Consider the following 18,170-nt stretch of genomic DNA (forward strand, 5'->3'; position numbering starts at 1 on the left):
GTCACTGAGGTTATTTAAAGGTGCAGTTCCTGTGTGCGTGCTGTGTGAAAGTTAAGATTATGACTTATTAATGAAGGAATGAAGGCTTTCTCTTTTCTGGCATTACTGCTTCCACAGTTTTTACCCAAGCCAAAAAAAGAGAAATATATTATTCATAAGAGCTGAAACTCTAGCCGTTTTGTCTTTGTGTGAAGAACATGGTGTGACTTTAATAATGCTTCATTATGCTGCTAAATCTGAGAATATAAGCTTTAAGGGTAGTGTTAAAAGACATCATCTATTCACATTTAAGTCAAGAATAGGGTTAACTTAAAGTAGTAGACAGAAACTGCTAATTACTGTGGCTCTTTGGTTGTTAAGGGTGTGAATTACACTATTTTTTGTTATCTCTTTTCATCTTATCCTGAAGCCAACTTGTGTTCCTTGCATCCCCTCTTTTCTTATATGTCCCTTTGCCTCATATTTTCTGCACATTAAAATGATCTGTTTATCTCTCTCTTACTTCCTACACTTTCTGCACATCATGATTTGCCTTCTCTCCGTCTAACTGCCATTATTAAAATGTACCTTCATCTTAATGCTGGCTCAATAGGGAATCATTTTTTTCTTTTAAAAAGCAATAGGCTAACGTTCTAAGGTCACTCACCGTCTCATTCATTTCAACATCAGCAGAGCATCACAGGACTCAACAACTTCTTTAGAATTTAGCCAAGCTTGTTGAATTTGTCCTTCTCATTGCTAGAAGCTGGTCTCATACCTTTACATATTGCTGTCTGGGATTCTCTTTCAGGCACTGATAGGTGTAGCGCTTTAAAAGGTGACAATGTCAACTGGCAAGCCTCATATTTATTTAATGAAACTAGACAGAGAAACATTTGCAAATACTTTTTCGTTTTCAACAGCTGCTGTCAACAACATCGGAGGCATTCGGCTCAAAGTCGCCAGTTATCAGGGTCACAGGTTAAACCGTAACACCAGCAGACTGTTGAAAGCACCTCTCGTTCATGAGCTGATTCACAAGTTTTTTAACCTCTGGAATTTTGCGAGTGGTGTCAAACATTTGACGGATATGCTCATCTGATTTAATATTTTCATGTCATTTATTCAGATCTCCATTAGCCATGGCAATAAGCCACAGCTATTCTTCCTGGAGTCCACCCAAACAAAACACAACATCCGCAACAATAAAAAAAAACACTACACAACACAGGACCCAGATAACGTTAATAATACTAATATAGTGGATTCACAGGATAGAAAGGTGAAATATAACACTTAGATAATAGGGAAGATCATCAGAGAGTTGTTCAGCAAGGAAACGTTTTTTCAATGATCTTTTAAATAGATTTCTACTATCTTCATGAATAATACGCCCAGGTAGAGTGTTCCATGTAACCATGGCTCTGTACACTACAGTACATTTCAACATGCTTGTTTTCACCTTAGGAAGTGTGAATCTGCCTTCAGTGTCATGCCTGGTGCTATAACCATGTTCATCAGAGCTGAAACACAAGTACTTACACAATACCCATGGCACTTTAGTTACAGAAACATTTCTCATAAAACAAAGCAATGAAAGAGTAAACCTTTCTTTTACCGTCAACCATGCTAGACTTTTGTGCATTTCGTTCACATCCGTTCAGCAAAGTAAACAACCTCCTGGATGCTCCAAATCCAACACAGTTCATTTTGTTAGTATGTTTAATTAATTACGGTTCTGGCATCTTGGAGGTGTCCCACAATGCACAGTGTGACTAGTATGCATGTTTACCTACGCAGCAGTGAAAGGAGGCTGTGATGTAATAGAATATGGAAAGACCTGCATTGGTGTGTGCTTTGGCCAAGTTTAAATTATTGAAGGTGAGCATAAAACAATCCAAGAGGAATGTGCTATAGTTGTGAAAAACTATAGCTTTTCTCCATACCCTTATTACAATATGTTCTAAACCTATCAATCATTACATTTGGCAAAATACATAAAAGCAGCAGAATTTCTGTCAGAAACGTAGTTTGTAGTACTTATTCTGCTGTCTGAAGAAAGGTTTTGCATTTGTTTCTGAAACTGTATAATTTTCCATGTACTGTAGTTTTATAGAAAAAAAGTTTAACAGGGTCACCATTTGATGAAGTGCATTATCATCTAATATCATACCTGTATGGTTAGCTTTCAAATGACATATAAAATTGCATTAACATTAAAAAAGGGGGCTGTGAAAAAAAAACCTATAGCATTTGAACTTTTCACACATCTGCGTGACTACCCTCAGCTCCAGAGGATAAAGACCCGTGGTACCCAGATCAGTGTTCATCGTAACTAATTATCCACCGCTAATTAAACTGAAGTGAAACCCATCAAAATGGCTACACCTGTCTAATTATGTACCAGTCAAACAGTGTGGGGTCAGATCCAAGAAAAGGTGAGTGATGAAAGTCTCAAAGCAGGACTTTCATTCTGACAACCTGTTTAATTAGGATTAAATAGGAAGTTGTTAATTAATTAGTGTATCATGGTTGACCGGTGGTGGATTCTTCATGGACAGAGTGGGTGGCTTTGAAGACCTGTGGTATTAAAAGTTAACAGGAACAGAGACTCGTACAAGACATTTACCTTACCTGAGTGTTATCACTTTTATGTTTTATGTTACCATGTAAGGGCTTAAGTTAAAGATTACCAAGAAATGTCCTACTCTAAAAAGGCAAGGGTTAGAATAAAATGACAAGCGGCTGTAAAATATTGGTTAAAAAAAAATCCACTTTTGTTCAACCAAAGCAATGCCATGGTGAGACAGTCAGCCAAAAGAGTGGGCAAGTTTAGGTCTATTTTTTAATGGATTGGACTGGCGGATTAGCACCACTAACTTTGGACTCAACACAAGACTAATATTTAAACAGCATTAGACGAGGGAAACCATCAGAGCCCTCTAGGCCCACTGAGAGAAGTATTAAAAAAAATACAAATTCATTGGATCTATTTTTGTTTTGTCAATTCATAAATTCACAATAGAATGTTTATGAGAAAATAAACACAGGTCCTGGTTCACATAATTTAATGAGATAATAAAAATACAATTCTAATAATGATTTCAATGACAGATGTCAATTTGACCAATCACATTTCATCTTAGTGGGTGGGCTTCATAATCATTGACAGGTTCTGCCTCATGTCTATCACACAAATCACAAGCTTGCTTAAAGTTAATCAAATCAGCCAGCTAGCTTTGTCCCAGGTATGAAGCCACGTGATGTGATTTACTAAGGTAAGTGGTAAATTGGCACTTTTCTAGTCTTCTGACTTATTAAAAGCATCATTAACACCTCAGGTAACACTTACCAATTCACCCAGTCACACACTGATGGCAGAGGCTGCTATGTAAAGTTTCCACAAGTTTTAACTAATCTATTCATAACACATTAACACAGCATGTGATGCAGCAGAAGGAGCAATTTGGGGTTCAGTGTCTTGCCCAAGGAAACGTTGACATGTTACTGCAGGAGCTGGGGATCAAACCTCCGACTCTACCGCTGAATCACAACCGCCCCTGAGAAACACATATTAGCCCATTGAGGAGTTTATCGTCAAACCTATTTTATTCTGGGCAGAGCTGCCACTATTTTGTGAGGTTTATATAGGATTGTATATATATATATAATGTAATTCTGCCAAATAATAAAAAAATAATTGTGTTAGTGTTAGTTTTGGGTTGTACTTGTGAAGTAGAGTGGGAGGGCGCTGTAAAATTTTGTACTGCTTTTCTAGTCTTCAGACTACTCAAAGCGCTTTTACACCACAGGCCACACCTACCCATTCACACACTGATGGCCGAGGCTTTTATGTAAAGTGTTCATCAGTATAAGCTAATCCCATTCATGCACATTTATACGCCATCAATGAAGCAACTGGAGCAGCTTGAGGTCTTTCCCATGGACACATCGGACATGTGGCTGCAGGAGCTGGTGATCAAGCCCCCGACCTTAAGTCCCGACCTTAGCTAGCACAAAATACAATATGCTGCTGAAACCAAACGTAAACATTTGAACCATCTGGTTAAAAAGAAGTGGAGCAAAAAAAACATATTTCTAAAGTAATCATTAAAAACCAAAACTTTTCATTGCATTGCATTACCTTTTTCTTAATTTGGGCCATTTCTATCCCACACTGAGATGTGTCTGTCTCGTCCTCAAACCTGCAAATTGAACCTCAAAATAGCTGCCATTTTAGTTTTCAAACCCAGAGCAGCGAATAAATAGCCCTGCTTTGTCCATCATCAGCATGGTCCAGGGGGAAGCTGAAACAAGGGACCTGGTTCCCATTGGTACTTATGTTGGCATATTTATGCCTCCTATGAGCTGCTGCCTGGGGGCTGCTGATAGAGTAGCTCCTGTGTTGTAAAGGAGCTGATTGAAATCAAGTGGAAATCAAGCCCCTCCACCTTTCTCTTCACTCTTCAGCAGAGCAGACTCCAGATGGTGCTGCCATTTACGTTTCCTTTTATTTCACGTTACTGGCTCGCAGACAACTGGCACCGTGTAGAGAGAAACGGTATAAGAGGAGCACAGTTCCTCCTCTTTTTAAGGAGGCCGGGATGGAGAACACGACTTTACCCTTCACCACTGGATGTCAAAATCTCTCCAGGATGTGAAACTGATGAAATCTGAAGCAATATGAAGGTCAGGGTTTATATGCATTTATTATCTCTGCAGGGGGGCTTCAAATTAAGATGAAAATTATTTCAACAAAGTCTCCCCAGAAACTACGGCTATATTAAATATTTCTGCACATTGCAGTTTATGTCCACAGCACACATGCTCAGTAGCATGTATTTACACACTTATTGTTTCATATTGATGAAGTACGGGGGTTTTGGAGGGAAAGTTTGCTATAAGCACCCTCCTTCCCACTCTCATAGTTCCATGTAATGGACTGCATGAGGCAAGCATTTAGCAAAAAAAAGTATTTCTTTATTAGAAACTGCCAGAAATCTAAAACAAGTGATAACGTATGAGATGTCTGTTGTTTCCCCTTGTTTAAATGCACTCATAACCACACATTCGTCTTTACGTGTAGAACTTTTTTAGTGCTTCACAAACATTTTCCTGGTCACATATTGCAATGCAATTGAAATGTTATATAAACTTTATTTTTTCACATTTAGTCCACCTCGTGCCTCAATAGGTATAACATTTCTTCAACAAAATTCAGAAAGCTTTTTTAGCTCTCAAAAAACGTATCAGACGTATCAGACAACTTGTATTTCTAAACAGATATTGCCTGTATGTTGTCTTTGAAGTACTAATTAAAACCCTGACAGGGCTCTGAGACATAAACATATTTAGAAATGTGCGTGAGGCTTAGTGGTCCTTCCAATCCTCCCTGTAATATGGCCGAGCAGGAAGAGTCACCAGCAGCAGACACACAGCACACTGCTGCTCTGCTGTGTCTGCAGCCCCCACCCATCCCCTCCCACGTGTTGTCAGTGTGTTCGGTGTGTGTTTGTTTGGCGTTGTTTTGATCGCCAGTGCTTGTGTGTTTGGGCTGTGCTGGCTGGGCGGCGAGCAGGCCCGGTGCAGAGCTGATGGCGTGCCAAGTGCTCCCTGCGGGCCGGCTGTGCCTTCCACTCTGCTCAGCCACCGTGAACGCCGAGCCGACAGACTGCTGCAGGGGGAACACCACTTCTTCTCTCCTTCTCTTTCCCTCTCACACACACACACAGAGAGGCTGCATCCTCGCCCCACATCAGCCTCCCCCCCCCTGCCATCCCCCCTCTATCTCCCACTTTTCCAGTTCCCCCTCTTACCTTTTTTTTTTACACTTCCCCCCTTTTCTTTTCCTTTCCCGTTGTCGTCCAGAGACCCATTTTAGTCAAATTGAAGTTAAAAACATTTTCTTCTAATTTAGTTCTTTGGGTACTCTTTAAGTAGCTTACTGACCCTGTAATCATTGTTAAAGCACTGTTCAATTGAGTTCATTCGAAATCTCTGAAAATGACTTCTGATGATAGGTGAATCTATTCTTGTAGTTTTTTGGGAGTTTGATTTCAATTTCCCTAGACAATTGATCATCCCATCCATACTTTCTATGTCTTGGTGACTTTTAATGGTGTGCTAGTCATGTCATGTTATAGCTGTGATTTCAGTGTTTTTTTTTTACTTTCAGAGACATCCTGACCCACTGGGGTTTATCTGGAAACCCCTTGCCCGAACTCTGAGCTGCAGTACCTCCTGTTCATTAACATTTAGCTGTAATTACCAGGCTCATTAAAGCATCGAATTAACAGCAAAAATCTTCCAGCCTCCTCTCTGTGCTTAATCGTTAAGCAAATGGAGCATCACAAGTTTGAAGTGATTACTATTGAGATGTAAGTGCCACGGCCCCATGAAATGTCACTCAGCTGGCCTAAAAAAGAGCAAGAGGAGAGGCACTGGAAGCAATTTACCTCCACTCGGAGGGAAAGCTGTTTTGCGTGCTCACAGAGAGGTCAGTTCCAGCTTCAAACATCACACCGCTATTTATTCTGCTTCTTGGCACCGTGAGAACCAGCTTCTCCAGAAGGTCAACAACATTTACATCCAGAGGAAAAAAAAAAAGGCAGACAGCTGCTTACCTGTCAGGCTAATGCTAACTTCTCAAGCATTTGAGTCACTCCTAACACAAAGGCTCCCATTCAACACGACACACACACACACACACACAGGCATTAATACCATGCATACATTACTTATACATAAAGTACACACTTGAAAAAACACTCACACACACTCACACACACACACATATTGACAAACACACTGCTGCTTGGTATTCAGAGGTCAAGATTAAACGGCTCTTTCATTGGATGATCCTCCTCGGTCACAACCTTGAACAACTAATGTCAAATACATTGATTGGCCGATAGTTCTGAGAGAATATATACAGCTCATTAATGACAGGTAACTCATTCTGACGTGTGGATAAACACACTCTGTTGCACACACATGGGCCGGCGTATATGTTGTGCTACAAGACGTGGAAAATGACCTGAACAGTTTATGAATTAAGACAAATATTAGTGATCTGTGGTGATGCAGAAAAACGGTGTCACGTTGAAGCCGATTAAGCAACATCAATGTCTGTTGATTCATGCGCGCTAGATTGTAATTTGAATTATTTGATTGAACAAGGAATTAGTCACAACAAAGAAAGCTATGACACATACAAAGTCTTTTTTTTTAATTCATCCATCACAATGGCATACGGCTGTGTATAAGCCAACATTCATGATGCACAGAAAAAAAGGACCAAAAGATGCCTTTGACTCAATTTATATACATGGCATTTTTTAAAAAGTTGGCAAAGTCAGGGGTCTTAGTATTATTTAAATTGGTATTGGTGAGTAAATGCATTTACTTCTTCTTGCGGCTCAGATTCTCTTAAAAAAGAGAACACTCTCATACACCTTACATAAGTATTTTGTTTGGTCCAAAAAAAATCCCTCTTATGTGTCTTTCTGCCAATCTGGAGGTTGATGGGACCAATCTCATGAATAAAACTCTTGAGTGAGCTGGAAAAAAAAAAAGATAATTACAAATATAAGTAGTCATCAACACTGTAAAAAAAAAAAGGAAGTGGGTTATAAACGCACTGGAAAGTTGGAGGAGGTTCCTCGGTGCGGTTCATAGGGTTAGAGCGGCCATGGGTGTTTTACTGAAAAGCAGCGGGAGACGGAGTTAATGTGGTGTATCGCTATCCGAAAGACCTGCTCCTATTACAAGCCACTCATCTCCGACAAACTCTCCCATGACTCTTTCTACCTCCATACTTCTATTTCGATCTGTCTCTCTCGGTCTCACCTCTCTCCATTTCATGGCTGTTTTCTTCCTCTATTTGCTTGACAAGACAATGGATAATAACCCTGGAATAGCACAGAGACGGGCAAATGAGAGTAATCAAGCTGTCTTGTCCTGGTGGCGTTCAGGTTCACTCATCAAACCCTAATTATGGGCCTGGAAACCAATGTTCCGCTTTAATTGTTCTGATGAATGAAATATTACAGAGAGGAGTCGGGCTGCAGCCGAGCGGAATAACAGCTTTTAGCCATAAAACACAGCAGAGGAGGAGAGGAAGGAGGAGGAGGAGTGAAGGTGACTCAGGAGAGAACCAGACATAGTGTGAGGGAACTGGCAAAGGTAATGGATAAATAGAGTTTAGCATGACAGATGCGAGAAGAAAAAAAAAGACGGAAATGAAAATGGTTGAGGCAAACTGGCAAAATGACAGCAACAGCGTTCACAGAGGTGAGCAGACGAGACTGAGAGGGTTTAACTGCATTCTAATTGTTTCAGGAGAGCACACGAGGAGGTGTCCAGCCAGTAATCGAGATGGATTGCACCGCAGGTTTTTTACATGTCCCCCTCCCTGCAGAGGTGTTCTAATATAAAAGAAAGCCTTGAATTATTGGGCCAGCATTCCCATAAACTGTTACACTTACGCTCTACATTTTGACAAAGAGCAACAGTAATCGTATCCTTAATAGAGCAGGAGTCCTTTGAATATAACAGATGTCTTCATTTGTTTTTTAAGTTGTCATCATAGATTAAATTGTTGTATTCTACGATTATTTCCATTGTTTTTTTTTTTTATCCTTGATGAGAGTTAGGGACATCATGCAAAAAAACAAACTAAATCAAGAGGGCATGTAATGAAACAGTTGTGCACAACATCTGTCAAACCCACAATCTCTGCGCACTTGAAAACATTCCTTCAGGCTGACAAATTAATCCATCTTTTCCGATCGCTTCATACACACATACGTGCACACTCACACACACCCTGTACCTGACTATATGTGTGAACATATAACGTTTTTGGCTACCTGAACTTGAAATTCATTGGTGTATATCGGAGCAGCGTTCTATCATCAATAATGGGGCGAATGGGACACATCCACGGGGGTTTATAGCATTATTGATATCAGTTTCTTCCCGCCCTCCAGTTGTTTCCAGCACAGAGACAGCAGGGGTGGAGCCATGGAGAGAGCAAAGTGTGATGGTTGACAGAGTAAGAATAGCAGGAGTCTGCTGTAACACACACACACACACACACACACAAACACGGTACAAGGAATTGTAAACTTGCACACATACGTACACATTCATTGTACAACACAAATCCTCATCTGTCTTCCTCTGTGTTTCTTTGACTAAATAAGATAAATGAACACACCACCTCCTCCCTCAGGATAGATGAAGGGGTTGTACTTGGATGTGTGGACAGAGCATTTAAAGGAGGTCCAATAAAAATCTAATTAAGGAAGAGGATGTAAGACAATTTGACCATAATAGAAGAGTAAAAAGATGCATTCAATATAACCAGGGGATCTGCATGAGATGATGAGTTGAAGTGGTTACGTTTTTTATGTAATTCAGCTTTCTCTGAGTTAAAAAAGATGCATACAAGATGAATAAGTGTCTCTCTCTAGGGGTATAAACAAGATGTTTCCTGTCAATCATATGAAGTCTTTGTCTGAGCACACATTGAAAGCACACATAAGCAACCTTGTGATGAAGCCTGATCTTTAACAATGTTTTTATAACGTTCCTCTGTCCTTTATAAATCTAAAACATCATGTAAAACCCTACTAGACACTTGTCTAGTAACACATCAGTGGAAGTTATGGAGCATATGGATGAAAATATGGCAAAGTTTACAAGGGAACTGTTTTAGAAGTAAAGGGCTAAATAAAACAGAGGCTGAAAACTTTGCCCATTGCGTGACTGGCCTCCCCAAACACCTGTGCCCACAGTAAATTATGGAGCAGATGTAACCAGTCCTGTAAAACTATTCTTCAGTCTACATAATTTAGCTCTTGTAAATACATAATGACCTCGGCTATACAGACGAGTGTACACGAGACACATGCACATGTACATTTATATACAGTAGATCTGCATTTGTCAACAGTTATTAAGCTAAGTATGAAAACATCAGCCACCACATGTTTGGTTTTCTTTTTCTTTCAAGTCTAACAACATAATTGCCTACTCTTATTTTTTCACTCATCTGTTCGGATAAACGTAGCTTCAGATTTCTTAACTAATGCATTTAAATGCATTCATTTTCAGACTATTGGAGAATGAAACATTCTTATTTATCTAGTGTAAATCTGCTGGGTTATAATTTAGCTATTACTGGGTGGAATGGAAACAGAGGTCTATCTGCAAAAATGGAAACTACACTGATTCAGAAGAATATACACACAATGGTAGGTGAAGTTGCTCCTCTACACTCCTGTCATGAGGGTTGACTGGGTTGAATGTGGACCATTAGCTGCAGTTTGTCAATGTGAAGAAAACAAACAAACAACCAACAACAAAAATGTACAAGTGCGCTGGGAGGTCGTTGTAGCAGCCGGCCATTAATCACTCCTAAATTGCATATCCAAACTAATAAGCTAACAAGGCGGTAAGCAGGCTGTGTTAACTTCAAACAAGAGGGCAGCTTGACGGGACAAATGCCAAACAGGACCGGACAAATGCCAAACAGGACCGATCAGAGCATAGTTGTGTTTCAGAAATAAAACATTTCCTACCTATTGTCTCTTGTCCATGGGGCCCAATTTGCAGGCCTGGCTGAGGTGCCTCAGCTGTTGCTAAATGAAAGGGACAGGTTAAAGAGAAGAGGTTCATCATGCTGCTGGGCAGAAGAGTCCAGCACACAAACATCTTTGTGTCACACATATTGAACATTAGAGCAGTATAAATCAGACATCATGGATGGAGTTTTTCCAATTAAATCAGGAGAGGAAAAAAATTCATTACAGATACATATTTATATTAAATAGAGACAAGTAAAGTAATTAAGGATAAATATTTATTTTAAATCGTTTTGATGAAGAATTATTTTCAGAGAGTCTTTGGCGCTGTAGGGAAGTAATGTCATTGAAGGTTTTCTACTCTGATGGTGCTACGACTGACAATGCAACCAGTGTAATGCACCAGGGCCCAAGTGCTTTGGGTTTCCCATGGCAACAGTCTGTTGAAGTAATATTATTACTGATCGATCCCCTGTCAGCGCTCTATCCGTGCTTTTCTTTATAGCTATTTGTTATATTCTCATCAAATGGCTGTTCAAACCGTCAATTAAAGCAATTTTGGATGTTTGGTAGTTGATTTAAACCAGGCTGAGGTTGTTTCAGGCTGGCTGCTGGATCAGCGTGGATACATGTGCTACTCCAGCTGCTGTCTGTGGTGCTGATAAGAAGCTGCTTTGGATGACAGTTTCATGGTGTTTTTCTGCATGGTGACATAAATCGTCTGTTGTGGAATTGTCTGTTCTCTGTTTGTGCAAACAAGTGTCGGGCAAGGGGGAGGGCCCACATAATTAGATGTTTGCACTGGTGCCCAGGGCAAGTGGTTTATGCTGCTGCATGAGTGGCAGCAAAGTTTGTCCCCCTATGGAGTCCAGACACTGGTGGTGGTGTTGGCCAGTGACATCTGAGGCTGATGAGATGGAGAAGCTGATCAATCTGTGAAGACTGGGGGTTGACGATAGCGTCTGAGTGTGATGAGATGATGCAGCTGAGGCAACTGTAAAGACTGTGCAGTTATGGGGAGGTGGAGGGTTTCACAGAACAATGGCATGGTTGGACTGGAGGAAGAGAAATCCCTATTTACAAAAAAACAACAGCTATATGGCTAATGGTGAGGGAGACAAGCAGTGCTATTGACTAGATGTGACCTCCCCTCTTTGTCTTAAATATGCTATTGACTGACATTAAAAACTAAACCTTTGAAATAACACAAAAATTATTGACCATTATAAATAAAGTTTCTGTTCTGGTCACCCATTTTTAATTCTCTACTCTAATAAGACAAAACTAACAACAGTTACATTTCACAAATAAAGAAAGGAGTTGATGAACATTGTTTCACATTTGAATTGTATGTGATATTGTCTGAGTATACACTTGGAGCCATAAAGCTGGTGCACCTCAGAGTACCAGTCCTGCTCAAATTAGAAGTCTTGTTCCTGTCGAGGGCAACAAGTCCTTGCTTCTTATCTGTAGTCCAGCTGCGTTGCTTGGTCCTATCAGCAGGCTGTTATCTTGGTGCCCTCTTAAACCTCAGCACTGTATGAGCTACCTGGGCCTTATCAGTGCCGTCCTCCTAGAGAAGGATCCATGGCCGCCGGGCCTTCACCGACCCTGGATCGACCTCTCCTTGGTTCTCCTACAGCCTTGTTGGACTGTTTTACCACGGGTGCTCTTTCCCACTTTTTTTTACTTTCTCCCACTCTCATTGTATCCTTCATTCCCAATGTCATGATAGATCTAGTCAGATTAAGGGTGACTTTAAAAATAAAAAGTAGTAAAAAAAAGAAAGACAAATATCCATCTTTCATTGACAGCCCCTCTTCTTGGTACCATTGCTTCTCTCTCTCTAGTGGACTGCCTGCAGACCTTTGGGTTGATTATGGGATGCAGCAGAGCCGGGTACCCCTCATTTATAAATCAAGAGCAACACCGAGTCAAAAGTAGAGCCTTTCTTTGACCACACACCTCTGATCTGCTTTGTTTGTTGTCTTTGTTTTTGCAACAAAACACCCATATTTCCACTCATCCACACCTTAGCTGACTTGACATATATAATGCAAATCATTGTTAGAATGAGCTATACAGGGGCACCAATAGCCAGGCGGTTGGTGGACACCCCATGTATTGAGGCTGTAGACCTGATTACAGCAGCCGTGAGTTGGGATCCAACTTTGGCTCTTTGCTGCATGTAATCCCCTCACTCTCTCTCCTCCCAATATTCCGTGTCTCTCTTCAGCTGTCATATCTAATAAAGGCAAAAAAAACCAGAAAAAAACGTCTAAAAAAAGAAATGCGCTAGAAGTTGATCTGATTTAAGTGCATAAAAGCACCAAAAGCTAAAAAAAAATGTGGATGCTAGAAGTCACTCATGTTTTTACCCTGGTTTACTTCTTCGGTAAAACATTTATCAAGAATTCTGTAGTTGGTTAAGTTTATTGCTAGGCAGAATCTCTTTCATGAAGAGCTGACATGACCTCATGGCAAATATTGAAAAAAAAAAAGGTTAAACACCACCTTGTAAGCAATATGATCCCTGTGCTTTTTAATCTCAGGTATAATTTTACAAAATTAAATATTAAAAAGAAAGAAATGTGACATGAGTTTGATTAAGAAATTCTTGGCCATCTGGGACCCATTTCTTGCCCACTTGGACAAAGCTGATGTGGGGTGAAAATGTACCTTGTTACCCCCACAGAACTCTTTTTAGAGACTTAATATACAGCATTTTGAGTCTACTGAATGACTGACAGAAAGTAAGCAATTTAAGTTTACTTTCCATTGATTGATTTTTTATGTACATGTTGGAGCTGTGTTTGTTTATATGAATTCTTGTCTGTTCTTGTATTATTTGGATTATGCACAAAAACTAAAAACTACAAATACAATTTTGAAAAAAAAGAAAAAAGGAAGAAATGTAAAATCCCATTTGATAACGTGATTTCACTTAAGATAGTCTTGGTTGAGAGAGGTTCAGTAAGCAACTGTTGAGGAAAGTATATTTCAATATTTGATGGTTGGATGAATGGTTTTAATACGGATAACTAAACATACCACGTCAAGAATTTAACATTCATCACTTCTGCAGGATGTTCAAATTACACCAAGCCTTGGTACCCCTGACTTGTAATAAGAGGCTTATATCAAGGGTACAGAGAATATGTTTTCTTCCTTTTAATAATATATTCAATTTTTCTTTAAAACCTAATGCATTGAGTCTGACAGCAACATTTTGCTTGCATGTCTGTTCATGCTGGGAATCCCACATTGGTATTCATGGTGTGTTGTAGTTAGAGCACACCAGCATCCAGCACACAGCCAACCAATTATTCCATAACAATTGAAAACATGCATATTAGAAATGTCAAATTACCAAATCTAAATGTGTTCGGAACATGCCTTGCAAAATAATAATTATGTAAACAAGACCACACAGCTAGTGCTGTCTACTTCTATATTCAAGCAATACAAAAACATGTATACATACTTTGTTCTATGGAAAATTCCCACCAGGACTTTATATTATAACCCCAAAGCAACAAAAAAAAAAAGAGAAACACCACGACTATGTCTTAGGACTTTTAAAGCGACTAGAGGGGAGGATAGCAGATTTGTTGGGTGGAAAAATGGGTAAAGAAGTCATGTCTTAACCAACACTTATACTGGCTTTCTCATCAGGCCTATCTTTCTAAGCGCATATTAAAGAGGAAATAATAATATATTTTTTTTTTTAATTAAAAATGAATAATTCCAGTTGACTCTACCAACTTTGGCTCAGTTGGTTGAGTCGTCGTCTCTCAACAGGAAGGTTGAGGATTTGATCCCCAGCTCCTGCAGCCAAATGTCCTTGGGCAAGACACTTAACCCGGAATTGTATGTGTATGTGATTAGTTATTTCAGATGGACACTTTACATAGAAACCTCTGCCATCCGTGTGTGAATGGGTAGGTATGACATGAAGTATAAAAGTGCTTTGAGTAGTCAGAAGACTAGAAAAGTGCTATACAAGCTCAAGTCCATTTACCATTTACCATAGTTTGCTATAATAATATTGCACTCTTACTGTTATAATAATGCAATGACAGAGTTATTAAAACACAAAACATGAGATATATGAACACAGAAAATTAATATGAAATCTCTAACAGTAAATCACTGAGGTTAAGGCTTTAAATGTATGTCAGGGTCTGACAACCCTGTATTGCTTACAAACATTTTGTATGTTAATGTAATGTAATCTCTCTTTCACTCATTACGAAACATCACATTTGTGTTAATTTTCTTTGGGGAAACCCGAACAAATGACCAATAACACGACCAAGCACACAAAAGGTTTTCTAAACAACACAACAACCATGTTTCTGAAAAACCAGCTTGGTTTGGCCTGGTTTGTTTTGAACATCACACAACCGCTTTTCTTGCTTGTATAAATGAATTTGTATATGTGTGAAGAACCAACCTGCCAATGGACTACAGATGGTCATCAGCCTGTGGCTACAATCTGGAATATTTACATCTTTATGTTCACTAATGTGCTGTCCCTATTTTAAATAAATAAATACATTACAACATGGGACAAAACAAATATGTTTTTCAGCATAAAAAATATAAGCACACACAATGATGTTGAAAAAAACAAACAATTTTAAAGTCAAAGCGGTGCGATTACAAAAAAAATTAGCATAATGCTCTTTAAAATTCCTTTATTCAACTCTTGAACAGCATACACATTCATTGAAGTTGACAGGAAATGAAATAAGATGATGACCCCATACTTCTGCCAAATAGCCTGTCTCTCACCAGGACATTAATAAAGGACATTTACATGCAGCTAAATCTGTTGTGACTCGTGCTAATTGACTGGCCCGAGTGGATGCACAGGACTGGGCTGATTCTATCTCAGGTAGCTGTGTGCTGGCTAATGTGACGCTGGTGAGTTTACAGAGGCGGTAATTATTGGAGTGGTGACTGTGACAGCAGCACTAATGATAGTTGACAGCTATACCCTAATGGCTTTATTCTAATAGCCCAAATATCAGGTATAGAATGAGTTCTTTTGATGTGTCAAACACATGTACGCGCACACACATGAACACACATAAAAGTAGCCAAGAAGGGCAGGACTGCATTTTCTACATACAATTGTGCCAAGTATCTTGACATAACCTCAACCAAATGTAAATTATTTATAAATGATGCTGCTATTTCTGATGGTGATCTAACGTCTTTATTTTTTTGATTACGTTTAAACCTCTCAATGTGTGCGAAAACATGACAAACTCTGAGTTGCTGTGAGTGGTATCACTCTGCAGGAAGTATGATGAAGAATGACAAGTTATAGACTATACTGTAGTAAACATGGAACAAAAGCGATAACATATTCTGGTGTATTAAATCTATGTACTTATCCCTCAAAAGGGGGTAAACATGAGGGTTAACTTTCTTACAAACTGATGCTTTTAATTGTGCCTGATCATTGGCTAAAAGTGTGTTGTTTAAAGTAACATACAGTCTTAATTGGGGTGATTACATTTTCTGTTGTTGCACTCATTCCCAGCCAGTATAACCTCAACCTGCTGCCTCTTAAGTCTCTCTGTTTGGCGTTAGGGCACCTAAGTAACTTTTACTGTACATTAGTGTTAAACTTTGTTTCTGTGCCAAGTGTTCTCCACTTGTTTGGGGCCTTAAATCTGCAGTTTTAAAATGTTTTCATTCAGACCCTCAGCCGCCATTAATATGCACCCTGGATGAAAATGTTAAATCCATTCATTAGTTATAAAATAACACATGTGGGTCACCTGGGGTCTTGTTTCACCATTTTTTTGGTTTCAATATTCTTCATAATCAAGTGTGGAGTTTCATGAACATAGGGAAACTCTTCGACTAGGACATTTCTGTTCAGGACAGTCTTACACAAGATATTCTGCACATGTCTAAAGGTATCTTTAGACCCTGCGGTAGGTTTCCTAACCTCTTTATGACATCTTAATAAAACTTAGAGATGACCCTTTTAAAAACATAACCACCTTTATGAATGGTGTATTATGGTTAAATTAAAACAGTGACATTTTACTCCACCTTCAGTATTAGGGTGGCATAAAATAATCTTTGACCTCATACCAATGGAGTATTTAACATATAGGTTCAAGTGTAAAGGTGATGATTATTTGGAAATTTGGACACCCTTCTTTAGATATAGTGGTAAAAGACTTGCAAATTCTGTACTAAAGGGAATGATGGATTACAGCCCAGAAAACAGACAAAGGGACATTTTTGGGTCATAGGGCAGAACTTTTTTTTTCAAATGTATTTTAATTTTTTATTTGATGCCCTTTATTTTATGCGTTGTTTTCTAATCTTGCTTAAAAGACATTGCTTTTAATGTTAAAATGTTTTCAATGTAAAAGAAAATAAAATGCTGCCTCACTGTCAACTGTGGTTGTTATACATTGTTTCCTGCACAAGCTTGGATGTCATGGCATTCTTTGTGCCATACTTTGTGGTTACAGGCATAACTATTTTGTCTATAATGTATGGGGTGTGCCATGTGTCTGAGATGTAGATGAGAAATGTAATTTGTGGCCAGTGTGTGTTGTTTGTCCTGTTGTCCTGTTTGAATTGTCTGTATGTGTGTTTAAAAGTAAAAAGTATAATAAAAAAAAAATTAAAAAAAAAAAAACAGTGACATTTGATACGTATTATCTTAAAAAGCTTTGAAAACTAGCTACATGGTCAAACATTAACATATTAAGCAGAAATTAATTGAATTTGCCTTCCCTAAGTTACATACTGACGAGGTAACATAGGATGTTGTCATGGTGATAATATAGTACAGAAAATTTTGACAACACAATATAAGGAAAAAAAAAACGTCATTTATGTTTTTTTTTCCACGATTCTCCTTTATAAATCATTAGGTTTAACAAAGACCACAATAATAGCTCTGTTTACGGCCCATGCATCGTAACACCAAGAATGACGATGGAGTGATAGTTCCAAACAGGATGACACAGTTTTTACAGTGTGACAATTATTTAATTATTATCACAAAATACAGTCAAATAGAATAATGTCAAAAAAAAAAAAAAAAAAAAAGCTACAAAGACACATATTGATTTCATTAACCTCAAAACTGAAACATCGGTCTCTGACGCTTTAGAGCAGGAAACAGTTGCAGTAAGATTTCATAATGTAGCTGTAATGTGCCAAATAAATTGAAACGGAAGACTTACCTCTTTGTTATTCCTTGTACTGTAAGTATGCCCACAGAGCACAGCGGACCCATCCTTACCACAGTTTGAGAGGCAAACACAACGACCAGCACTCTGCATTCTTTCACAACAAAACAAGAGGCCCAACGGCAGAAAACAAGTGCGTTCATTTGCCTGATCATTATGTTGTGACAACTTCTCCAGCTCTAATTTGGAAATAATGAATTATATTAGCCGCAAATCCTGTTCCCTTCTAATTAGTGGCTCTGGGACCAGGTTTGTCGTTTATGAGACGATCGAGAACGGAGTAATTACATTGTATAAATCAATTAGGGCCCTCCAATTGTGTACAATGTATTTTCCAAAGCAGATTAAAAGGTGCTCCTGAAAAAGA

This window comes from Labrus mixtus, chromosome 13, assembly GCF_963584025.1.
Source record: "Labrus mixtus chromosome 13, fLabMix1.1, whole genome shotgun sequence".
Taxonomy (NCBI): Eukaryota; Metazoa; Chordata; class Actinopteri; order Labriformes; family Labridae; genus Labrus; species Labrus mixtus.